The sequence below is a fragment of the Panthera uncia genome (genome assembly GCF_023721935.1).
Source record: "Panthera uncia isolate 11264 chromosome C1 unlocalized genomic scaffold, Puncia_PCG_1.0 HiC_scaffold_3, whole genome shotgun sequence".
Taxonomy (NCBI): domain Eukaryota; kingdom Metazoa; phylum Chordata; class Mammalia; order Carnivora; family Felidae; genus Panthera; species Panthera uncia.
Window position 1 is genome coordinate 29227214 of NW_026057584.1, and position 26856 is coordinate 29254069.

The 26856-nt window shown below is 40.8% G+C and overlaps 1 long non-coding RNA gene across 1 annotated transcript; it reads left to right on the plus strand.

The window, feature by feature from the left end:
* Positions 1-9952: 9952 nt before the first annotated feature.
* LOC125911267 (uncharacterized) lies at positions 9953-26728 on the plus strand. Its single transcript, XR_007454307.1, has 5 exons — positions 9953-10178; positions 13593-13669; positions 14363-14510; positions 17035-17135; positions 26622-26728. It is a non-coding gene; the product is annotated as an uncharacterized LOC125911267 (long non-coding RNA).
* The last annotated feature ends 128 nt before the right edge of the window (positions 26729-26856 follow it).

A 26856-nucleotide genomic window follows, 5' to 3' on the forward strand; every position in this document is an offset into this window, starting at 1 on the left:
ATCATCTCTGAGTCTTTGTTCACGCTATCCATCACCAGGGAAACATTAATCTCGCTCACCCAGCAAGGTCCTCTTCATTCTCCAAGACCCAGCCCAAATGCCTCTCCCAGTGAGGGGCCTCCCCAGTTCCTACCACAGGCAGAAGCAATAACTCTCTTTCCCTGTGGGTTGTGGCCAAAATCATTTCAGGAAGGTGTATGAAACATCTGAATTTATTATGAGAATAGACAAGAAGTTATTTCTATAGATAGCAGACAATGCAACATCAAAGGCGAAGGTCCATAGATATTTCCCAAGCTTTTAATTCACAGAGATGTGAATCAATGCCATTTGCTCATCAAAATTCAAAGAAGCTTGTATTATCATCATGTGTTTTTATAGTAGTTTTTGCGTCAATGTGTAGATATTGTAACTACAGTTTCTGACTCATGGTTCTTTACGCTAATATGTACGAAGCGTTATGTTTTGAAAATGAAATATTTTCTAGTGTTTATTTTGAAAGAGCGCTCTGAAAACTAGAATAATGATCTCAGAGCCTCATTTTGATTGATTCCCAACCAAAAAATAAAATCTTGACTGCACTGAATCTTTTTTATTATTATTTTGTTAATGTTTATTTATTTTTGAGAGAGAGAGAGAGAGAGAGAGCATGAACAGGGGAGGGGCAGAAAGAGAGGAAGACACAGAATCTGAAGCAGGCTCCAGGCTCTGAGCTGTCAGCACAGAGCCCGACATGGGGTTCGAACTCACGAACCATGAGATCATGACCTGAGCCGAAGTCGGTTGCTTAACCGAGTGAGCCACCCAGGCGCCCTGGCACTGAATTTTACATTTGAGTTTCCTTCACTCTTGTTGGACTGAAAAGAACTTAATGTTGACAATTATCAATTCGGTTCATGAAATCTTCCTGAAGATGAGATGGCATACAAAGGAGTTTATTTTTTGGTGTGAATTACAAATTTAGATCTTGCTGTTTTATAATCAATTAGGTTACAATAGAGACTTGAAGGAAAACATAAAAGGCATGTTGAATACGCCACTTGGGTCATTTCTACCACGAATTCATTACCTCCCTGTTGATTTTCCTTCTCTTCTGTAGCACGCACTGACCAGAGGGACAATCAAATTTCCACGTGGGTAAACTTTGGAACAGCCATCCATATTTCAGGACTCCTGAAATCTTCTCTAAAGTTAATTGTATATGTAAAAACTGACTTGTTATCAGAAAACCAGGGTCCAAGCCTTTATTCCTCTCATTAACTTATCTTGATCAAGTCAATCTGTCTTTGAGCTATTTCTTTTTCAGTAAACTTGTGATCATAATTCCTACCTTCCAGTTTGTCTTCTGAGAATTATATTCTGTGACTTCTTTCAAAACTGGGGCCACCCATTAGGAGTAGGAGGGTAATTCATCCCGCCAAATGCTCACCAGATGCTGACGAAGTACCACACAGTGTTCTGCTAGTGAAGAGAATAGGACCATCTCTACACTTGAGGAGTAAACACCCAGGTCTCAGAGAGGCGGTAAAGAAATAAATATGTGAGTAAAGATTGTGTTGGGTGCTACAAAGGAATGGACAAGCTGCTCTGAGAGACAGAAAACACCTCTGAGGGTATGACATGTAAGCTCTAGTTCCTACAGGCCGAGAAGGCATCAGCCATGGAAGGGGGATGGATGCCACGTGAGTGATTAAAAAATAATCAAAGCCAGACCCCAGCGAGACCAAAAAGACACTGCTCCCTGTGACAGGAGAGACGTTTAATCCCCTCATCTATGCCACAGAAAGAGGAAGGGCTTGTACAACACGTTTGCCCTCTCTAGGGGGCACCCAGGGGGAGGTGTCAGACATCCTGAAACTTCATGGAGCATGCAACCCATGTACAGCATTATTTAGGTATCCTGTGTGAAGAAGGTTCTTATGCATTTTCTGTAGTATTAATACTGAGAGTACTGCAGCTGGCTTTCTGAAGCCACCCCAAGTCATATCTCTATTTGAGATAGCTGCATGAGACTTTGTAGAGCCATGCATCTGTTCAGTCAGCATCTATGTGGGCCATGCCATCTGTATGCCCGGCACTGTGGTAGGCACTGGAAAAAGAGGAAGGCACACTCCCCGCCTTCTGGGAGCTCAGAGCCAAGCCCAGAATAGACAAGTAAACAAAAGAGGCCAGTGAAACACACCACAATGTGCAGGAGGACGTGAGCTCTGATGTGATAGAGGCGTGGGGGGTGGGGGGACTCGCTCAGACTCGAGGGGACACGGCTGGAGGAGGCTTCCCAGAGCCGCCATGTGTAATAACGGTTCAAGGCATGAGTTGGCACGTCCATTTGGGATATTGCAGGGGTTCCAGTCAGAGCAGAAACGTACATTTTAGGAGACTAAGGAGAAGAAAAACAGGCCAATAGAGATGGGCCTTGTGTGCCCTTCTGGAGATTTGAGATTATGCCCTAAAGGTCATGGATTGCTAGCAAATAGTTCTGAACAGAGAAGTTACGCATCTCTTTTGCATCCATGAGGAAATGTTATTATATTTTAGATTTAACTTTCAGAATTGTTCCATGCAAGAAAATACATAAATCATAAGTGTGCAGCTCAATTGGAATTAGAAATTACAGGGGCGCCTGGGTGGCTCAGTCGGTTGAGCAACCGACTTCGGCTCAGGTCATGATCTCGCGGTTCGTGATTTCGAGCCCCGTGTCGGGCTCTGTGCTGACAGCTCAGAGCCTGGAGCCTGCTTCGGATTCTGTGTCTCCCTCTCTCTCTGCCCCTTCCCCACTCATGCTCTGTCTCTGTCTCAGAAATAAATAAACATCCAAAAAAAAAAAAAATTCTAGAATTAGAAATTACATTTTAGGAGGGGATTTTATGTTATTTTTTTTTATATTAAATATAATTTATTGTCAAATTGATTTCCATGCAACACCCAGTGCTCATCCCAACAGGTGCCCTCCTCAATGCCCATCACCCACTTTCGGGATTTTATTATTCTATGATAATTTACAGTCATTTTGGCTGCTATCTTATATTTTCATACTACAAGTGTTTAAAGTTTCAACTTGAAGTGAAGATATTATTTATTCTGGCCTAATTCATGATAGAGCAGTGCTAAATTACTCTAATTACTTTACATCTGAGGGATGTAAAGGAACTCAATAAACACTCACCAAGCTTCAGTCGTATCAGCCTCCCTTCTGTTACACAAACACCATAGCACTTTCCTCAGCTCAGAGTATTTGCACCTGTTGTTCCCTCCACCCAGCACTCCCTTCCCTCGGAACCCATTAGATTGGACTCCTTTGCATTCTTTAGAACCCAACTTAAATGTCACCTCCCTGAAGAGATAGTCCCTGACTTACTGAGTCAGCAACTCTGGGGTTGGGCACAGGACACACTGAACTTTGAGAACCACTGGTTAAGAATTATAGGATAAGCCAGGGAGATTCTGAGTTCTAAAGGACTTAGGCACCATGATGAATGTATTCCAATAAATAAAAATCATATATATATATATATATATATATATATACTTACACATTGTTTGTGTAATAGGTGCTATAAAGAAAAGAAGATAAGTAAGGACCAATGATGCTAGTGGACCATGAACCCCAAGGTTCACAAAAAATCCATTCATTTCTCCATTAAATAGGGCAGTGGCAGTGGCCAACTACAAGGGATAAGATGGTCACAGACGGCATCCTGTGTTCCTGAATTAGCCTTGAGTTGTGATGTGACTCAGGGGATATCTGAGGAACAGGGACAGTGCAGTCCAGGAAAAGTTCTGGAAGCAGCAAGAGGCTTGGTGTGCTTGAGAAAGAGAAGGGAGAGCAGCATGTCTACAACACCAGAGCAGGGGCAGCGAGAGAGAAATGGGTTGCAGAATGAGGTACAAGCAAATGTACGTGGCCATGGTGACGTTTGGATTCAACTCTTCATGCAAGGACAGTTTTGGAGTGTTTTAAGCAGTCAGATGACATGAAGGGATTCTCGGTTTTGAAAGATCACTCTGGATGCTGGGTAAGAATGTACCATGAGGGCAGAGGTGGGCCTGATGCTATCACTGATACCCTTATGAGGCTTACAGCATACTCAGCCCTGCTTTAAACAATTTACAAGCATTAACTAATTCACCAATACCTACAACACCTGATGAGGTGGATACTATCGCTCGCCCCACTTTATGAACAAGACAACTGAGGCACAGAGAGGTCAATAACTCTTCCGAGATTGGACAGCTGGTAAGTGGGAGAGGCAGGACTCAAATGCAGGCAGCATGAATTCAGAGTCTGTACTCATAACCACCATGCTAAAATAGGCATCCTGCTCTTGTCTTCCCTCCTGACAAAGGAGGGCTTTGAGCTTAAAATAGAACACTCTAGTAAAGTGCTTTGAATATTAAGAAGGGTACTATGTGAATTTAACAATGCCGTTGTATTGTATAAATATAACTCATTAAACAAAGTATAATGAATTGGCTCCTAATCTTCTGTATGTTGTGGTTAAAAGCAGCACTAATATTTCCAGCAAGAAAAACAATCAGCACATTCATTAAGTAGAGTCCTGCTTACACTTCACTCATTAACTTTAATCATCTATGAAATGCTTAAACTAAACTAACCTGTCAGCCCCAGAGTCATTAGTGCCTGTCTGCAAAAGATGATGCTTTAATTTCTAGGGTATGTTTTAATTTTACAGACTAACAAAGAACCCAGCTCAGTCACTGTTTTCCCTTAATGGTACTTGTGATCAAGATATTGAATATTATTTAAGCTAAGAAATTATTATCCTTCACAATAGCACCATAAATTGGATCCTAATTAATGGTTACATTTGTTTCCCTTCACTTTCCCAAATACCACACTCCTGTTTAGCCTTCTTTTGTCAGCAATACACATTCTTAAATGAAACAGGTCAATACTGTTGACCCTTGAACATCGTGGCAGGTAGGGGTGCCAATGCCCTGCCTAGTTGAAAATCCACATATAACTTCTGACTTCCCTAATAGCCTACTGTTGACTGATAACATAAACAATCAATTAACGCGTATTCTGTAGGCTATATTTTTATATACTGTATTCTTACAGTAAATTAGCAAGCTAGAGAAAAGAAAATGCTGGGGGACTTGGGTGGCTCACTCGGTTAAGCGTCCAACTTCTGCTCAGGTCATGATCTCACGGTTTGTGAGTTTGAGCCCCTCATCAGTCTCTGTGCTGACAGCTCAGAGCCTGGAGCCTGCTGCGGATTCTCACCATTGGGAAAACTTGAATATGGAGCTGATATTAGAGGTTTTTAGGATATTATTGTTTCATAAGTGATATAATAGCATTTGTTAGGCAGGAACAGGCTCCTAGTTTTAGGAGATGTAAAAGTCTTTGGAGCTGAAGGGTCATGACTGAAATCTACATGAAAAAGGTTCAATAAGATTAGATATATAGATGGATAGATAGATGGATTGATCGAGGGACTGAATTCTGGTTCCCCCACCAAATTCTTATGCTGTATCCCTAATCGCCCATGTGATTATATTTGGAAAGGCTGTTAAGTAATTAAGGTTAAATGATGCCGTGAGAGTGGGACTTAATCAAATAGGACTAGTGTCTTATAAGAAGAGGAAGAGACAGGGGTGTACACAGAAGAGACTGGGGGAGAGCACACAGCAAGATGGCGAGCGAAGGAAAGAGGACTTAGGAGAAACTGAGCTTAACAACTTTGATCTTGGACTTCTAGGCTCCAGAAATGTGAGAAAATAGATTTTTGTTGTTTAAGCCACCAAGTCCATCGTATTTTGTTATGACAGCCCTAGCAGACAAGACAGATAAGGAGATGATAGATAAAGGTTGCATGATAGATGAGAGAGAGGGAGGGAGGGAGGGAGACAGAGAGCGAGAGAGAGATGAGAGATAGCTAGAGAGAGAAATTAGATAGATGATAGATAGATAGATATAGATAGATAGATAGATAGATAGATAGATAGATGATGGATACTAGGTGGTGAGTATATAGTTTCTATCTTACTATTCTTGAAAATTTTTCTGACTTTGAAATTTTCATTATAAAAATGTGGAGGGAAGCATCCTTGATTTTGAGCATTTGGGGTATGGGAAAAGAAAGCATTAATGCAATTTGCAAATCGAGGGGGGAAGGTAGGATTTACATGGATATTCTAAAATAGAGGCTTCTAGTAGAAAAGTCCAATAGAAAAGAAGTTTCAGAGTTGTTCTAGAAATAAGATTAGGGAAGAGGTTAATAAAAAAGGAATGCCTCAAGTAAGGATCATAAATGGTCTACACCCACCTTACTTTCAAGTAAACTGAAACTTCTTTGCAGATTTGGCTTATTTACTCTTTTCTATATATAGCTATCACTATCAGCCTTGATCACCGGAGGATTAATTTTTTGAGGAATCTGTGAAAAATATCGATCTGACGTATGTTTTATCAGAGTTCAAGGATATTACCAGTAACTGTAGCAGGTAAAGCTGATGTGAGAAAAGGCCCTCCCACAGCCAGAAGAATCAGTGAATAAAAGGAATTTTAATGCATTACTAGGACACGTAAGAAAAACTGGATACACGGAAAGATATACTACATCCCTGGGTGGGAAAACTATTGTAAAAAATATCAATTCTCTCCAGATCTATACATAGATCCAATGTAATTCCAATAAAAGTCTCAGCCAGATTTTTCATGTATCTTGAAAAGCTCATTCTAAAATTTGTGTTGAAGACCAAGATTGACAATAATAGAAAAAGAAAAAAAAAACTTCTCTGCATAAAAAGAAGAAAAAGATTTAGTGATTTGTCCTCACAGATACTAAGCTGTGGTTATGAAAACAGCGTGATGGCATACTACTGGTGTGGGATAAATAAACAAAAGTAGAGTGTCCAGAAACTGATCCTCCACAGATGGAAAATTGATGTATCACAGAAAAGACTTTGCATATTAGTGAGGAAAGGATGGATTTTTTTTATTTTTTTAATGTTTTTATTTATTTTTGAGACAGAGAGAGTCAGAGCATGAGCAGGGGAGGGGAAGAGAGAGAGGGAGACACAGAATCTGAAACAGGCTCCAGGCTCTGAGCTGTCAGCACAGAGCCTGATGCGGGGCTTGAACTCATGGACTGTGAGATCATGACCTGAGCCGAAGTCGGATGCTTAACTGACGGAGCCACCCAGGCACCCCAGGATGGATTTTTGAATAACTGGTGCTTGGACAATTGGCTATGTGTATTAAATATACGAACTAAATCCCTCACGGTGTAACCAAAAATCCCTTTTAATTCAGGTTAAAGTTTGAACTAAAATTTTTCTTTGTAGACTCTGGTTAGGAAAGAACTTACTTCAATATGACCAAATAAGAGGGGGAAAAAAAAAAAAGGAAAATATTGTTATTTTCCCTAACCCCAATTTAAAAATCCCTGCCATCCTTTAACAGGTGAAAATAACCCACACGTTGGCAGAAGATATTTACAAATCATATAGTAAACAGAGGACTGGCATGCAGAATACTTAGAACTCCTGACGGTGAAGAAGACAAGTGAATGGGCAGAGGCATGAACCACAGCATTTCACAGAAGAGCAAACAGAGAGTCGATAAACATACAACATGTTGTTCCCTTATTAGAAGTTGAGGAGGGGCCCCTGGGTGGCTCAGTCAGTTAGGCCTCCAACTCTTGATTTCGGCTTAGGTCATGATCTCAAGGTTCGTGAGTTCAAGCCCCACTTGGGGCTCCACACTGACAGTGCGGAGCCTGCTTGGGATTCTCTGTCTCCCTCTCTCTGCCCCTCCCCTGCTTGCTGTCTAACTCTCTCTCTCTCAAAATAAATAAACATAGAAAGAAAGAAGAAAGAAAGAAAGAAAGAAAGAAAGAAAGAAAGAAAGAAAAAGAAAGAGTGCAGGGGCCTGGGTAGCTCAGTCGGTAAAGCACCTGATTTCAGCTCAGGTGATGATCTCAACAGTTTGTGAATTCCAGCCCCACATTGGGTTCTTTGCTGTCAGCTCAGCCTGGAACCTGCTTTGGATTCTGTGTCTCCTGCTCTCTGCTCCTGCCCCACTTGCACGCTGTCTCTCTCTCTCTCTCTCTCTCTCAAAAAAAAAATAAACATAAAAAAACGACATTGAGGAAATGCAGATTGAAACTGCAAAAAATATACCATTTACACTCACCAGATTGTAAAGTCATACAGTCCCACATGTTGGCCAGGATGTGGAACATCAGTGACATCTCTACATAGCTGATGGGAATGTGCACCGGTGCACCCACATTTCCCAATAAAGTAAAAAATGCAGATACCCTGCAGTCCAGCACGTTAATTTCAAGCACATACCATAAAAAAGGCTTTCGTGTGTGCACCCAAAGCACAATGTATGAATGGCCGTAACAGTGTTGCTCATGACAGCAGAAAACTGGAAAACAGCATACATGATCACCATGACACTGAACAGATAGCTGTATCTATATAGGTAAATAGATAGGTGGACAAATAGATAGACCCTTCAATATTTTACTTTGTATTTCCTGTAAGGATATTCTCTTGCGCAAATCCTAGGTAGCTCAATTATCAACGTCAGGGAATTTAGCAAAAATGTACTATTTGTATCTAATCTTCAATTCTTAAGACTTTAATCTTCCAGCCACAGCCAACCTTTCCTGTTGTTTCAATTATGTATCTTTCCCCTCCCGTATGGGATCCAACCCAGGATCACCCAATACATTTCGTGATCAGGTTGCTTTAGTGTCCCTTAATCTGAATTTCTCAAATGTTTGTTTCATTGGCTTTCATGGCATTGACACTTTTAAGCATTTTGGCCAATGACTAAACAGAATGTCCTGTTTTTTCTTTTACTACATGTGGTTTCAGGTCATAATTGTAAAGGCTTTTTCTACAGCTGGATTGTAGAGGAATTCATCCGTGTCTCCTAGTCATTGTAGTCTTATTTTTTCATATATAGATCATTTATTAATTTGGAGTTTATTCTTGTATGTAGTGTGAGTTTTATCTTTTTCCAAATGGCTCTCCAGTTGTCTCAACACCACACAGTAGAAAATCCCATTTTTGCCCCAATGATTTGCAATACCTCCTTTTTCATACACTAGATTTTTCCATGTAGGTGGGTTATTTATGAATTTTCAATTCTCGTCTGTTGTTCTATGTGTTCATGTGCCGGTACCATACCGTTTTAATCATAGAAGCTTTGGAATGTGCTCTGATAATATGGGAGAGTCAGTCTTCTCTCATGCTTCTTTCTTCTCAGCACTTTTCTAATGATTCCTATGTGTTTATTTTCTCCTATTATGTTTAGAATCAACTTTCCCACCTTCAACAAAGAGCTTGTCAGTACTGGTGTTTTTATTAGGATTGCATTAAATTTATAAATTAACTTAGGGAGAAGTTGCATCTTGACTATGTTGAGATGTCCCAAGCAAAACAAGAGATGTCCTTCCATTTGCTCAAGTCTGCTTTTGTGTTTTGATCTACAAAAAATAAAAGTGGCATTTTAATATGATTACACCTAATAAATGGAGAAGGTTTATCACGCCTTTGGAGAGGAGATTCGATATAATGAAGATGTCATTTCTTCCCAACGTAAAGACCAAATTTAATAAAATTCTAATCGTGGTCTCAGCAGCAATTTCATTACCCTTGACAATAATCCTAAAATTCATTTGCAAAGGTAAAACATCAAAGATAAGAGAGAGAAGGGGAATGCAGACTTGCCCTATTGGAAACCAAGACTTCCCCTAACACCAAAATAATTAAGACAGTGTGGTATCGGTGCTTGGATAGGCAAATAAACCAATGGAAGAAAACAACCCAGAATCAGAACCATGGTATATTAATCAGGATAAGCTACAGCAACAAATTAGCCTGAAAATCTCAGAGGTTTAGCACTTATAGGTTACTTCTTGTTCGTATAGAGTCTCCTGCTGGTACAGATGACTATGAGGTGATGTCACAATGCAGACAGCTCTGTCTTGTGGCCCTGACATCTCAACACACATTCTTCAGGGCATCTGAAATATTGATCAAGGATTTTTCATTCTTTTCCCAAAATTGACACACAAGGGCTTCTGCTCACAGGTCACTGGCCATTACTAGTTACACAGCCTTGCCAAGCTGGAGAAGAGCTGGGAGGTGGTTTTTGATATATCCAGAAATGACAAGATCACCAGCTATTGGTGAGTGCTAGTAATGTCCGGCTTACACAAAAACTTACCATACGAAAGAGATAGCATTACAGATAGGTTATTTTTGTGGAATATGCAAGAACTGGTAGGAGGTAAATTGGTTTTCATATAGAAAAAATATTAAATTTGATCCCTGTCTCACACTATGTCCATACATTACCAATGGATTAAAGATTTAAATGTGAAACGTAGAACTCCAGCATTTTTAGTAGAAATTAGAAGGATACACACAGGGATTTCTTTAATAAGACAAAAAAGCACCAATTATAAAGGAAAGAAATGATAAACTTCACCAGGAACAAAAGAGAGCACAAGCAATGTGTAAAAATAAACCATAGAATTGAAGAAGATATTTGTATTATATAACAACAACAGATTGTATTAAATAATGTAAATAACTCCCTCAAATGAACAAGAAAAATAAAATAACACAAAAAAAGATGAATTATATGAATAGGCAATTCTACTTCTTGGTACAAAGGTGTTTATTGGAATATTGTTGGTATTAAAGAAAAAATTAGAAGTGACCAACATGTTCAAGGACAGAGACTTGGGTGAGTAAGATATGGTATATCTTATACAACGGATTCTAAACCAGAGTTAAAAGGAAGATCTGGACCCACTTGTATTCATATGGATAGGACCTGGAAAACATAACATCAGATAAAAAAGCAAGTTGTAGAATGTGTATAGTAATAATGCCATTTATTCTGTGTATTATTCTGTGTGTTTTAAATAGGTATATATATATATATATATATATATATAATCTTGTATATTCTTATGCATACACATGACTCTAGTCAAATAAAAACTCATGGAAAGGAAGGACACACATCACCTTTGATATAGAGATTTCCCTTGAGGAGGGAGAAGAATGGGCTTGGAAAAGTCTTTCTAAATTCTAGAGTGTTCTGTTCTTCCCACCACTTTCCCATTAAAGACATGAAGCAACATGGCAAAATAGCAGCATTTATTAAATCTTGGTAGCTGGTAACTGTGTTATATTGCTGTCTGCGCATTTTGGTGTGTTGGATACACTTCTTAATAACGAGCGGAAATAAAAGAAAACAGAAAGCACTTAGAAGGCGTGATTTGTTGAAAGGTACCTGTTTGATCAAATCAGAGCTCCCTAACTAGTCAGGAGAAGTGAACAGGCATTGTATTCATCTATCAGAGACCAAACTAAATAGGGAGTCAAGAAGCCTGAGCTCATCTTGTAGACCAGTTCTTAGTTCTACAACTGGCTTCCTTTTAAGGATACTGCAAACACCGCAGTGTTTGTAAGAACAGATCCTACCTGGGCACTGGAAACTTTCAGAGGTGCATTTAAGTGTGCAGGTCAGAAGGATACTATTTTATTCTGCAGAAGCAATAATTCAAGTAAAGGTATCCCAACCACCCACACAGAGTGAGCAATCACATAAATAGCCCTGTTCTGTGGTTACTACTCGGCCTGTGTCATGTTCCTGACATGATAAGATGCTTTGAATTTCTAAGGAAAAATGATAATAAAATATTATTAACCTGCTCTTTTCCTTCTATTTTTGGACCTCGATGGCATTTTAATAGCTGCCATAATTTTGGCTACACTGTAGTCACCCATATATCATTTATGAGGCTCCCCAGACATCGTTCTTGCATTAGGTAATTAGCTCAGCACAAGTTGTGGTGAATGACATCTATTCAGTTGACCATCTGCCTCCACAATGCAGTTCAGTTTCAGGAAATGGCTCTCGTTCTGTCACACCATCAGTATTCACTGCATAGGTGCATTGCCCAAAGTTCCACTTCTACTCTCTGATCACTTGTATCTTAACTCTTTCCAAAAGATTTACAGAGCAGACCCACAACTAACACACGGGAGATTTAGTATTAGAGAGATTTAGTAGATGCAGTCAAATCCCTTTAAAGATGGACTGGTCAAATGGTTATAAATGGATGTTTTTATATGTGATGTGGTTTTCCTAAATCAACAAATCTTATTATACGTCATACATCACCATTACAATGACAACCAAGAGCGTTGCTCCAAAACAACTCTGAAGTGTCACAGCCAATGTCTGGCATCGCTTCTGGGAAAGAACAATAATTCTCAGGACAGTGCCATGACACCAACTTTGAAACCATCTTCAATTTCCTGTTATGTCCAAAACTGCCTCTCACGTGCTGGTATAGCAGCCTTCCTGGCTCCTTGTCCTATAAGCCTTGTAAAAGTGGATGTTCATGTTATTCACAAGGGAGTTAGTTTGTGGAAAAGACCAATAAGGAAAGGTGGGAGGAGTGTGGGAGGGAGACAGGGAGACTTATAATTTTCCAGAAGATTTGAACTATATAGGATGCAGCACGCGCGCACGTGTGTGTGTGTGTGTGTGTGTGTGTGTGTTAACCTGAGACTTGGTTTTCCATCATACCATTGAAAAACCCCTCCATGATGACATCACTCCTATTTTCAATTGCCATACTGCTATTCCTGCCTTACCAAGAATTAGAGGTAAATAATTCATCCCAGTTTTCACTTGTCTGCGTTTTCTACGTTTTTTACAACGAGCACATATTAATTCTATAAGTAGAAGAAACAGGCACTTTAATTCAAAAATGTTTTAAGGTTTGCCAAAATATTGGGATTTCATCATAGAATAGTATTTCTTTTTCTTATCTCGTTCTGCCACACGCAGATGTGAAATGTGATAGTAACGGGGAATTACTTTCTATCCATTGCTTTCCTGTACATTTGAGGTAACTATGTCATTTTAGCCTCAAATTTATTATTGTGTCCCTGTTGTTACTAGATTACAACACTCAACTGGCGAATGTTAACAGGTAGCAGAGCAAATGTAAACAACACTTGCTCTACTGGTATTTTAATAGGCTTCCTTGGCTGCAAGGTCTCTTGACAACCATAAGATGATATATATGCAAATATCACTTAAATAGTTAAGTAGCAACGTAATGTGAGTGGATCAATAATGAGATCCCCGCGAATTGAATACACTATGAGGTTCAGCTGAAATGAAGAATGGAACAGCAAAGTGTGATTTTATCTACTAGCTTAGACCAGGATGAATAGATAAATGCACATGTTTTCAAGGTCAATAACCATAGGATCACACATATTAAGTGTGTCATATTTTTTTTCCTTCAAGGCCTTATTCAAATTCTACCTCTCCCATGAGGCTTTTCCTGTTATTTCTGGAATATTCTTTCTTTCCTTGGTTCTTTTCGTAATTTGTGTCTTTTCATCCTAACGCTCACCACTGCCTCATACTGCATTGTCTCCTTACTGAGGCGCATAATTAAGCACATTTTAACATTTCTGAAATTAAGATGCATCCTATAATTTATATGCATATTTAACGTGGTGCTCTTTTCCCCCTTCTCTCCCTCCTGCACCCCCCCAAACAGCTCTCATAAATCAGTGGAAGAATTTATAATTGATCAAGCCTGGAAATAGCTTTGCTGTCTACCTACCTGGAGGACAGGTAGCACACCTTTGATTCTTGTAGTGTCTGATAATATAGACTATAGACCTTACAGGATAGAGACGTGGGGGAACTGTAGTTCCTAACACTCAGGCTCTCCCAGACTGCGAAGAGAGAAGAACTTTAAAGAGGAGACCACCGTCAGGAAGAATTTTTGGATTTATATCATTGGAGTGCCATCCAATGATCTCCCCTTCATCTCTCCAAATTCACGTTAGTGTTCTGAGTCTCAATCTCAGAAGATTCTGTGATACCATATTTGTCCATATAGCAGCAAACAAATCAGACTTTACATATTTTATGTAAGTGACTTGAAGTTCAAAGCCCTAATTGCTTTCCTTTCTCTAATGGACACTCTGCTGGGCCATCCAGAGACCTCCGCCCTCTCAGCACTAAGGCAGTCATTTCCCCGGCTGCTGGGAATGTTGGTGGCTGACAGCTCGTGATTGATTCCTGCCGCCGAGATTGCTCTTTGTTGAAGAGAACTGCCTAAGCTAAGCTCACATCGCCTTCCTGGGAGAGCCCACATGCAGTGACTGGTCAGAGATGGAAGGCCTGGTCCCCTGCCCCAGTTTGGGATGACAATCCAGAGCCTCCTCAGCCTCCGAGTAAATCATGGGATTGCCCGGGATCTTGGTCATCACAGCCACCTTTCCCCTTCTGCTCACTCCTGATTCTTTCCCTTTCCCGTAGGAGTCTACCCTCCCAAGATTACTACCTCCCAGGGTACGTGATTTGTGACAGTTGGTGTGTTAGGAGTGGTCTGCAAAATGATTCAACAATAAGATTTGGGAGCTGGATCATCCATGAGCCAGTTAATAATAACTCCTATCAACTGATGGTAGGTGGAGCATGGGTGGACCCCAGCATGAGGCAAAACTTTCATTGGTGGTGAACTGGGATGGTAAAGTAGTGAAACAGAATATTCAGCAGGTCTGATGTACGAGGCATTTGAGAAACAGAGGGAATAGTAATAATAAGGATAACTCATCACCAGTTAAAGACTAGGCGGGTAAGCCAAAGCCTGCTTTGTGGCATATCAAGTGACTTTCGTCTCCTGCTATTGGAGGGCAACCAAATCTGAGAACCAAGCCCAAGACTTACAAAAACAAGAACAGTATAATTCCCAACAATTCAACATCCCTGGCAGGTTTGACATGCCAAGGCCAAGGCCCCAGTTTGGGAAGAATGGACCTTGAGACATGAGATAAAGATGTCTAGGTTGATGCACTTGGCAATCTTAAGTCCCCAGATTCTCTTGAACCCTCTGTAGAAGTGATCCACCCCTCCCCATTAAAGGCTAATGCCCCCTCCCCACCTTGATGAAAGACAAGGCGGAGGGACTCTGTCCTTGCAAGACAACATAGACTCTACTCAGGGTCTGTCCTATCTTCCTCTTCTGGCCACTCAAATAACTAGATTAATTCACACCAAAATTTAGCCTGGGAAGTACTGGGCATGCTAGGGGAAGAAAGGGATCCTAAGCCAAAGGAGCTGTAGGACCTAAACAATAGTACTGACAGGGACAGGAGAAGATATCCAGGACTAAATTCCAAGGATTAAGGAAGGAGAGTCAGATAAGGGAGAATTTATAGGTGTGAGAGTCACATAGAATTTAACATTTGGCAAGAACCCAGTTAGGTAGTGATGGGGGGGAGGGGTGGTTTCAGGAGCTTAGAGAAAAAAGTGTCCCACGCTAAGTAATACTGTGCTGTTAGTTGAAGGAAGGACCAAAAGCATCAGGAAAGTAGGTAATAATGGGTGTACCAGTTAAAGTTGGAAAACCTATGAGACGACCCTGATCTATGAGAAGGCCCAGAAAGCACACTATGTAACAAAATGGTAAGGAATGCACTGTTGCAAGGGGCAGAAGCCTTGCTGGGAAGCTCAGTGGTGGCCAACATTGGTAGATCACGCCCGGCAGTGGGAGTTGGTACAGAATTAAGCTCCTTGGTAGTGGGGAGGGGGTGGTACTTAGTCATGTGAAACAAAGTGGGTGCAATTATTGTGGCATGCAGCAAGGACAAGGTAAGAGTTTCTAAACATATGTCTTTGGACTTGCTAGAGCAGAACTATCTGGAGGAGAAAAAAAATATATATATATATATACATATTTCTCATTTTCCACCCCATACCTCCAATCTTTGTGGGCGGGCCCCAGGAATGTGTATTTTTTAAAGCTCTCTGGATAATTCTGGTATGCAACCTAATTTAGGAAATGCTGCTACATCAAGAACTCAGATTCAATGCAGCCTATGATGTATGCACATCTTTCTCCACCTTCCTGTTCCAGCTTCTTACAGAAGGGGGAAGTCAAAATGGTCAAAAGTTTGGTACTCCTAAATACAATGTGGAGAGCTAATGTATGAAGTTTGCGGGAGGGACTGGGATACTTTTGACTATTGGACACCGACAATTGCAACTCAGCCCCTTGCCTCTGTCACTCAAGAAGCTCCGAACAAGCTCCAAACCTCTGGCTTTCAAGAGGACTTTACCATTTGGGCTTCCAAATGATAACCTCATCCCTGGCGGTCTCTCGTGTTTGCAATCCAATTTCCCTCTCCCATCAATTTCCTCACTTATTTCTCGTTGTGTTTATATTCCACATATTACTGTAGGCAACCTCAAACCCATTTTTTGGTTGTTGTTCTTGTGAGGAACAAGTGAAGAATCAATTAAATGAAGAAGGAGAAAAAGGATCTTGTCAGTGCTTAGAAATAGAGGCAGTCATGGATGTACAGGACCTGAATTATTCAGAATATAGATTATCACAAGCTGCTTTTATCAGACCATTATTTTAGAATGAGAGTTTACCACTGAGCATTTTTCTAAGCATTGGGCAGTTAGTTACATATGCAGTATGTATACTAGGATGAAAGGGTGAGAAGGATGGGAGGGTGAATTCGGCTATGGTTGGTCTGGGCCCTAACTGAAGGTTCAGGTTTCAGCGTTTTTCCTCAGGCAGGACCAGATCCCCGCGCCAGGCGCTGGTCCTGAGTCCCACATACTCACAATATCTGTACACAAGGCAGTTGGTCGGGTGGAGAAGGTGTGGAGGGCAGGGCTGAGGGGTCTGTTTAGTAATTATTCTTACCTTGCCCAGAGAGTGATATTTATTATAATTGTAGATCCCTAAATTCCCATCTGATACTGTTCTTTTTCTACCCAGTAGCCCCTGTGTGTTTTATATTAAGATTCTGAGTCATGGGAGGGGAAGTGAAAAGCTTTCTCTGGAACAAATCTGGAATGGAAACCTAATAATGTTTTTTTTTCTTTTTTCTCGGGCTGGATAAATGTCCTAAATGAAACTGCCAGAAAGTCTGACATTATGTCCCTGATTATAAGCTTTTTCTCTCCTTCTGTAGTTGGCAATTCCTTGGAAGAATAGAGCTACAGTTTCCAAATGTATCAAAATCTTAAAAATACAGCTTGCACCCGTTGAACTTTATTTTCTCCTCTCTGGAAGGTAAGTGATCGTGATTAATAGCAATTCCACTTGTGGGACTCCGAGGCAACGTGGCCCCCTAAGGAAAAATGAGAAAAGAAAATCAAGCTAAAACACATTTGTCTTCATTTCAAGAGTATGTTATTCACTTCTATTTAATGGTGTGTTTTGTCCATCTTGGACTGGGTTTGTCTAATATTCTTGTGCCTCCTAGAGGACTTACAATGGCCCTGGTACATTCCAGAGCTGGCCCCTGAACTAACCTTGTCCACCATCCTGTCTTTCCCACCCTCGGGTGCCCTCTGGGCCTTTAGAGACATCCGCCTTGTAAGGAGAGGCAAGTACAGGTTCCTCACTCTATACCAAAGTACGAGATGACCCTCAGGGCTTGTCAGCCCACAAACGTGCTTGACTTGATGTAAGTGCTACCCTAGTCTCATTTGGAAATCTATCAATGCTTAGGAGAGCTAAGAAATCTGAAACCAGACGGATATCAGGGCATAAGAGAATGAGCTCCTCTCTTAAGCACAAGTGACTTTGGAGAAAATTAGCCAACATTTAACTGACTTATCTGGAGAAAGAAATACAGCCTCACGTTTGTATGTCATTTTATTGTTCATCGTGACATTTCACAATATTATCCACGGGGTCTAATGAAAAAAACTATGAAGGAGGCAGAATTGGTATCATCATTTTCTTCATACAACCACCTTCCCTGCCTCGCTGCCAGGCACTTATTCCTCTTGGTCCCTAATATTTATGGATTTATATTTATGAGATGCAAAAGAATTAAACTAGTGCAATTGGTCAGCCTAATAGAGTTGCTAAAATATCATCATCATATCCTTTTGGACAGGATGACCACTTTCGGGCCTTAGCTTCCTCATCTTAAAAATAAAGGGTTGGTATTATAGGATTGCTTGGCATCTGTGTACCCCTGGTACTCTATGGGCCACTAAAAAGTCCTCACCAGACCGGGGGTTTCTCCATGGACTTCCGCAAGACAGCAATATAGGAAGACCCTGAACTCACCTCCCTTGGACATACCAGAACTATGGCAATATATGCAACATTTTCTTCTGAAAAAGATCTGGAAACGGGGTGAACTGCTTTTCCACCTCAACAGACAAAAATACCACATCAAGATGGGTAGGAGAGGCAGACACACGGTCTTGCCAAACACCCCACCCCAAGTGTGGGGACGCACAGTAAGTAGAGAGGGATCTCACCAGGCTGGTGCTTCTCCTGGAGGAGCGAGGGGTTGGTGCCCCCACCTCAGGCACCTTAATATCTGGGATCTTCACAGAGATGAGCCCCTATAACATCTGCCTTAGAAAATCAAGGGACCCACGGGCACCTGGGTGGGTCACTCGGTTGAGTGTCCAACTCTCTATTGCAGCTCAGGTCGTGATCCCATGGTTGTGGGATTAAGCCCCACGTTGGGCTCTGCGCTGAGCGTAAGATTCTCTGTCTCCCTCCGCCCCTCCCCTGCCCCTGCTCATATGCACATTCTCTCTCTCAAACAAAAAAGAAGAAGAAAGAAGAAAACCAAGAGACCCAAAGCACTATAGGAAATGGAGACTCCCCTTTCAAAGAGCTCATGTGCAGCCTGTTTACCCCAAGACCCAGGAAAAACCCAGGAAAATTTTAAAATGCACTTAGACGATACCTGAAAGAGATTTATTTACTCATCTAATAGTACCTGCTAGAGGGTCAGGGGATATTTGAAACTCTCCCCAGAGATGGAGGCACTGACAGACGCCATTTTGCAGGTGGGAGAGCTCAGAGGTGGCACCCTCCTTTAAGACCAGCGTGGGGCAAGTGGTCAGGACACTATTCCACTGCTTTGCTGAAGCCAGAGAGCATGGCCTAACCCCTACGCTCTCTAGCTGCCTAGCTGAAGTCAGTGGGCATATGCAGTCCACACGTGGGTCCCCCTTTGAATGCCTGGCCCCGGCGGTCAAGTGGGCTGCGTTCCTGAACTTCATGGGGATGTAACAATTGGAAAGACAGAGTGTTTGCAAGCCACCACCCCACAGCACTGCACAGACAATAGACTGACACACAAGCCCAGTCTTCCTATGAAAAAGGCCCACCGACTTAGCCTGGAGCCTCAACTTGAGGAACATGCTTCAGGTTTCCCACACATCTAGAGGCTGCAGAGGCACTCTCGGGAATGTAAGCATGAAGACCCACCTTCACACACCCCCGTGGCCTTCCTGAAGCTTGATGAGATCTGCCGGAAAAGAGCTTATACCCTTGGCCTGCCCCCCCCCCCCCCCCCCCCCCCCCCCCAGTATTTGTAACTGTCATGCGAGCAACACTTGCAGATCTCCTGGTCTGGCAGCCAGGATACAATAGAGATATAATAATTTACGTCTTCAAATAAATTATACCTTCAAATAATTTATATCTTCAATAATTATATCTTCAATTTCACGGGAAGAGTTTAAGACGGTAGGTGTTAAATATTCTTTAAATGTTTGGTAGAATTCACCAGTGAAGCAAAGTTCCTTAGAAATCTGATGATGTATTTATGGGAAATGCTTCTAAACCATTTTGCGAGGTCAGCACTACCCTGATACCATCCCCTGACAAGGACACTACAAAAAAAGAAACCACAGGTCAATATCTCTGATGAACATAGATGCAAAAATCCTCAACAAACTATTAGCAAACTGAATTCAACAATGCATTAAAAAGATGATTTGCTGCAATCAAGTGGGGTTTATTCCAGGGATGCAAGAATGCTTTAACATATGCAAATCAACGAACATGATGCACATTAACAAAACGAGAGATAGAAGTCATATGATCATCTCAATAGATGCAGAAAAAACATTTGGCAAAATTCAACATCCATTTGTGATAAATACTGCCCAAAAAGTAGCTATAGAGGGAATGTACCTCAACATAATAAAGGCCATAGATGACAAACCCACAGCTACTACCGTACTCAATAATGAAAAGCAGAAAGGAGTAAGACAAGGCTGCCCATCTCCTCACTTTTATTCAACATTGTATTGGCAATCCTCGCTAGAGCAATTAGTCAAGAAAAAGAAAAGGCATGCAAATTGAAAAGGAAGAAGTAAAACTGTCACTATTTGCAGATGACCTGATACTATATAAAGAAAACCCTAATGATGCCACCAGAAAACATTAGAACTAATAAAGGAATTCAGTAAAGATATATGCCCCTCTGTGTTCATATTTTCATTGCCATGTTATTTACAAAAGTCAAGATATGGAAATAATCTAAGTACCAATCAATAAATGAATGTGCGTGTGTGTATATTCATATATATGAGTATGAATATATATATATATATGAATACTATTCAAGCATAAAAAAGAATGAAATCCTGCCATTTTTCACAACATGGATGTACTTTGAAGGTATTACGCAAAGTGAAATAAATCACACAGATAAAGACAAACACCACATCATTTCATGTATATGTGGAATCTAAAACACCAAACAAACAAAACAGAACCTAGACTCATACATACAGAGAACAGACTGGTAGTTGCCAAAGAGAGGGGGGTGAGGACCTGATATGGGTGAAGGGGATGAAGAAGTACAAACGTCAGTTATAAAATAAAGAAGTCATGGGGATGTAATGTACAGAATGGGGAATATAGTCAATAATATTGTATTGATTTTATATGGTAACAGATGGTAACTAGATTTATTGTGGTGATCATTTTTGAAATGTACACAAATGTCAAATAACTATGTTGTACTCATATATATAGGTTATCTCATTTAGACTTATGACATTAAATAGCATCTATATACTGAAGACTCTCATATATACATCTTTAGATATGATTGCTCCACTGAGCTCTGGTTTCATATTCAATGGCTGATTAAGCATCTCAAACTTATCATAAGCAAAGTGGACTCATGATCTCATCTCTACCCTGAAAACCCCATCAACCCAAATCTCCTCCTCCATCAGTCCTCAATCTCAGCAAATGGCACCACCTCCCGTTAGTTGTTTAAACCCAAAATCTATGCATCATCCATAATTCCTTTCCCTCCACTTTTAACCTCTTCATTCTGCAATCTTGTCAGTCTGTCTATCAACATATGCTGAATCCATTCACTTTTCTCCACCTCCATTGCTATCATAATACAAATTACCATTATTTCCTATCTGGAATACTGTAATCATTGTTGCAGTGCCTCTGGTTGCCAGAAATAGTATCCAAACTGTAGGTATAGATGCTTGTCCATAGCTAGGTCAATCAGATTCCCTCTCCCAGGAATATGAGTCTTAATCAAAAGGACACACAGAAGTCCCCTCAATTCTATCACTATTTTAGGAAGTTAGTTATAGATGGGTCAATAACAACTTTATTACCAAGAGGAACCAATTCAAGGATTCCTGACCCTGAGATGCTAGAACTTTTTTGGATCCTTTGAAGCCTCATCATTACCTTTTTTTTTTTTTTTTTTTTTTTTGACTTGTGAGCTACCCAGCATCCTTCCCTAAGGAAGGGTGCAGCGAAAAGTCTCCCTTGGACATCTCTAAAGAATCCACAAATGAGCTTTAGTTGGATTCCTGTCATGACAGAAGACACAAAAACTTGATTAGAACAGCACCAGTCCTCATGTTAGTGAACAGGGACTTTTCTTTCTTACTCATTAGCCTTATCCTTAATGCTTAGTGCAGTGTGGCACTAATGCTATAATACATTAACCAAATATTTGTTAAGTGAATAAATAAATGAATGTTATCCAGGCAAAGAAGGAAAGAATAAAGGGTGGTCTAGACAGAAAAAGCATCACATTGGGATGAGAGAAAACATGGTACGTTAAAGAACCAAAAAGAAGTCAGTCTGCATGTCATCTCGAGAGTCAGTGAGGGGATGGTTAAGTATGAATTAGGAGTAGTCAAATCGTAAAGGAGCACAAGCCTGTAAAAGTGCAAACTTCATGGAGGAGGAAAAGGGTACATCTTTACATTTTAAGCAGAGGAGAAAATGATAAAATTTGCATTCAGAGATGACCCTCTGGTTGCAATATGGAGGTTTGAGTTGGAGAGGCAACGGACTAGAAATAAGTGGCTAGCCTAGGGTAGCAGTAACATGTTGCTGTATTTTATGAGACTTTGAAGAGGTAAAATACAGTGATAGAGAGCTAGCGGTCAGGGATGATGTCTGATTTCTGGCTTGTCTGCCAAATGGGTGTAGATGACATTGACTAATCTAGGGAATATGGGAGAAGGAGCAGGTGTCAAGAGAATGGTGATGAATTGAGTTATGGACACAATGAGATGAGGTTTCTATAAGACATGCTAATGTAGAGGTCCAGGAAGCAACCGGATATACGGATCCGGAGCCAAAGGGAAGGAAGTATATAAGCTGAAAATGTAGGTTAGGCAGTCATCAGCATAAAGATACAACAGAAGATGTAGGAGCAAGTAAGATTGCATAGCAGGGCAGTGTAGCATGAGGAGAACAGAAAGCCCAAGACAAAACCCCGAGGAGAGAAACCAATTCTTAAGGGCAGGCAGAACAAGAGGAGCCTGCAAAGAATATTGGAAAGGACCAGCTAGAGAAATAAGAGACACAGAAATATTTTAAAAGCCAAGAAAAGGGAAAATTTCACGAAGGAAGGAGCAGTCAAATGCTGCTCTGAAATCAAATGAGATAAGGGCTTCAAGTTTGGGTTGCATTTAGCAACAAGGACATCACTCAGACTCAGTGGGAATGACTCCAACAAAGAAAGTAGAGAGGAGTCTGTGGGAGAGAGGCAAAGGAGAGGAGAGAGTAGAGAAGTGAGGTCAAAACTCTTCTTGGGATTTTGTCTTGAAAGGGGAGATGAAAGAAGGCAATGGTTGGAGAGGGATTAGGGGTCGTGGGAAGGTTTTGTGTGTTTAAGATGCAAGCATGTGAGCATCTTTAAACAGTGATGGGAAGGAGACGATAGGGGAAAAGAGGGCAATAAATAGAAGATGGGACCAGAAGTGAAAGAGATCTTAAATGCTGTCAGGTATTTCTCCATCAACTGTTTCGTGTTCTCCAAGTAACCATTGCAAAGTTTTCTACTTTCTCCAAATTCTTGATCTTCTCGCCCTCACTCACTATCAACCGAAGTAGCTCCTCATACCTCAAGAGAAAATGGAGCCATCAGACAGGAGCTCTCTGGACTTCCTGTATCCATGCCCATCTTTTCCTCCTTTCATCCTGATAAGCTGAGAGGTGTTCCAACTCCTGTTTCAGGCTATTGCCCCACTTTCCCCCCTCCCCCAACCATTCATTCAACTTTTCAAATAGCCCCAACTTTGTGGCAAGTGTGCACTAGGCCCAGGAGACACAAAGTTGGAAAATATATAGTCCTTCCCCCAAGGAGGCCAGAGTCTATTGGAGAGAAAGATAGGTAACCATACTATAAATAGACAATATTGTTAATGCTGTAATAAAAGTGTGAAGAGAGGGGCGCCTGGATGGCTCAGCTGGTTTAGTGTCCAACTCTTGATTTCAGCTCAGGTCACAATCCCAGTGTTGTGGGATCGAGCCCCACATGAAGTCCCATGTCAAGCCCTGCGTTGGGCTCCATACAGAGAGTGAAGCCTGCTTGGGATTCTCTCTCTCCCCCTTTGTCCCTCTCCCCTGCTTGTACTCTCTCTTTCTCTAAAATAAAAAAAATTAATTTAAATTTTTTAAAAAATGTGAAGAGAGTCCTGAATGATCTCAAATGGTTCTTTTGGGCTCTCAGAAAATCCTGGTGTCTCCCACTTCCAAAGACCAGGCCCTCTCGGTTCACCAGTCCCAACCCATCAAGGAATATTATGGAAACCCTACAGAAAAAATGCCATTTTAACATTGCAGAAGAAAACAAAAACCCCAATTCTCTGAGGTGCATTTGACTCAATAGAAAGAAAACTTTCTGTTTCACAATACAAATGTACTCTTAATGTATTATCTTTAAGTGTTAAGTAAACAAAGCACCCCATACAATTTCAAGTGTTATCATTTATTTCTTAGTAGCAAATTTTAATTGCCATGTTCCAGAGAGACAAGGTTGTGGAACAATACAGGAAAATTCTCAACATATATTTTAGGCTTCCCTTGGATATAGTTTGAGGGAGGATGGTAAATATGTTAGACAATGTAATTACCACCATATTGAGTTTGCTACGTTAAGATTGAAGTGTATTCATGTATGAATAACTGAAATGTATGAAATGTTCAAATTGTATCAGTTTAAACATGACACTTGAAATATGTAGTTTCCAATGGCTTCTCTCTCAGCAATGAACAGTCACCATCTGGGCATCATCAATAAGATACAGGGACCTGTCCCTAAACACTTCATAAAATGAATCTCATCTCAGAGAAAGACAGCAGTCACTAAAAAAGATCAAAAGGACTGTGTGGCAGATATTACCATATGCCCCCCAATATCACTATTTTCCCCATCTTCCTTTTAGTACTAGAAAACTCTTAATTTTCGCTGGATACTTGGCCACTCAACTAAGAGACTTTATTTTCCAGATTTTCTTGAAGCTAGGTGTGGTCATGTGATGATATTTTGGCCAATAGGACAAGCAACTTCTGCGTTATATCTTTCAAATGGAAGCTGGTTGCCCTTCATCCCCTCTTTACCTCTTCCCTTGGGCTGGAAAGAGGATGTGATGCTTATGGCATGGCTTTAACCATGCAGCTGTGGACAATAGTCCAAGGGATGACAGAGCCATAGGTCTCAGCAAACCTGAGACCCCAGCCTGCTGGTGGGGCAAGACCACCCACCCATCTCACACTTCTCCTCATTCTCACCTCTGGACTGTTATGTAAAAAAGAAACTTTTAGCTTATTTGAGCCTTAGTATGTTCAGGTCTCTTTGTTACAGTAGCTTAGTCTGACCCTGACTAATACAGACTGGTTCTAGATAACTTTCCCCCAAAAAAGGAACCCCTGTTGGGGTCTTCTCATAGTCCATGGAAGATAACCACGTATCCCATTGGAGCTCAGTGATCACTAAGACCTCTAGAGGATCACCAACACCCAACCAGAGTCTAGAGAAAGCACCCAAGATGAGGACAGAAATTGAGTGTGACATAGTCATCTTTAGCATACTGGCCTTGTGAGTTTCTGTTACATTCAATGCAAAGAGGCAGTTAATTATGTTCATCAAGGTGTTTAAGGGAGAAAAACAACCAGGTAGTCAAGGCAAAGGCGTACTTCACCTCATTCCAGCGGTCCGCCAATACAGACGGCAATCTAGCAGTAAAGGATTTTATAAGCAAAAATTATACAGCACAATTAGAATAAACAGCCCTTGGTGTTCACTGAGTGGTCAGCAATATGCTTTTATTTGTTCTAAGAGCTATTAGCATTGTGCTTCCACACATGGTCACAGTTTACTATTTTTCCCAGTGGCACCCTCCATATTTTTTTCTATTATCCACTGAATGTTGTACTAAATACATATTAAAATATTTTTTTTTCTGAAACAGAAGCTTCTATTGCTAAACTGGTATACCAAAGCCTTTTCATTTTTCATAAGAGTGAGAGTTCGTTGTTGATTATAAACCCAGTAAACAAACATCCCTTTATTGCCTCATTGACAATTACACAATATCTTTACCCTCTTACCTACAGAGTTTTATGGAAACTATTTCAACAGAGTAGACATTTGTCATCTCAGGAGAAAGTCCCATTTAGACATTAACTACCTTAGCTTTATTAGAAACTCATTTTCCACAGATGTCCAGGCATGATTTGCTCCTTTTTATCAGGAAATAAATAATATCAGGTAATAGCTTCCTGTGGCAGAGGTTACATCTTTATTATACCCAGGGAAATAGATATCAACCAGTCGGAGAATAGCCAGATGGCTTACCCTTCTTATCAATAAAGTTTAATTTTCACTAAGCCAATTGTGACCAAGCTCATTTTTAAATAGGAAGCCAACATTTAAGATTCTTATGTGAGGCAGCAAATATGACATCTATGAGCGTTTCCAATTTGCACTAACACACATCCCAAGCCAGAAACCTGGACCTTTTCTTTGGCACTAAGCCACTCATTCATCAAGCCCTACTGGTCCCAACCCATATGACCTCCTGAATCTGTCTACTTTTTGTGTTCCCAATGCCCAACTGTAGTGTAGTCCTGTCATTTCATACCCGGGTCACTGAAACAAGCAACTCATGCCTGTCCCGTCCTCCCTCCTCCATGCCATCCCAATGGTCTGTCAAAAGCAGAAGCTCATTCTTTTTAGAAGAGAGCAAAATGCCTAAACGTGGTTTTAAATGTCTGTCTGATCTGCTCTCCTGTCTAGCTTCCTGCCTTATTTGCTACCTCCTTAACTCTGACATTATGTCCTATTTGTAGACGAATTATTGGCAGTTCACTCAAAATAGACAAAGTTCACTTCTACCTCTGTGTCTTTGCAAACATTATTATTTTGCCGAAAATGCATTTCCCACTGCCCTCCCCACTCCCTTTCACCTTGACGTTAGTCGCTAACTGCTGTTTTCCTTTCCCTTCCAGCAAACACATCATCTTCCCAATGAAGACTTCCCTGGTCCTTCAAGACTACACTACCTACCCTTCCTATAGGCTTCCCCAGCATCCAAGTGAATGTTTGATAAACTTTATTGACAAACAACAGCCCTGTCAATGTTAACTGGTTAGTCAGTCTTGTAGGATCTTGTACAGATGATGAGCTAGGGCAGGGGGCAGGGTGTATGTTCAGACATGGTTATTACTCTGATTTCTGGTTCTG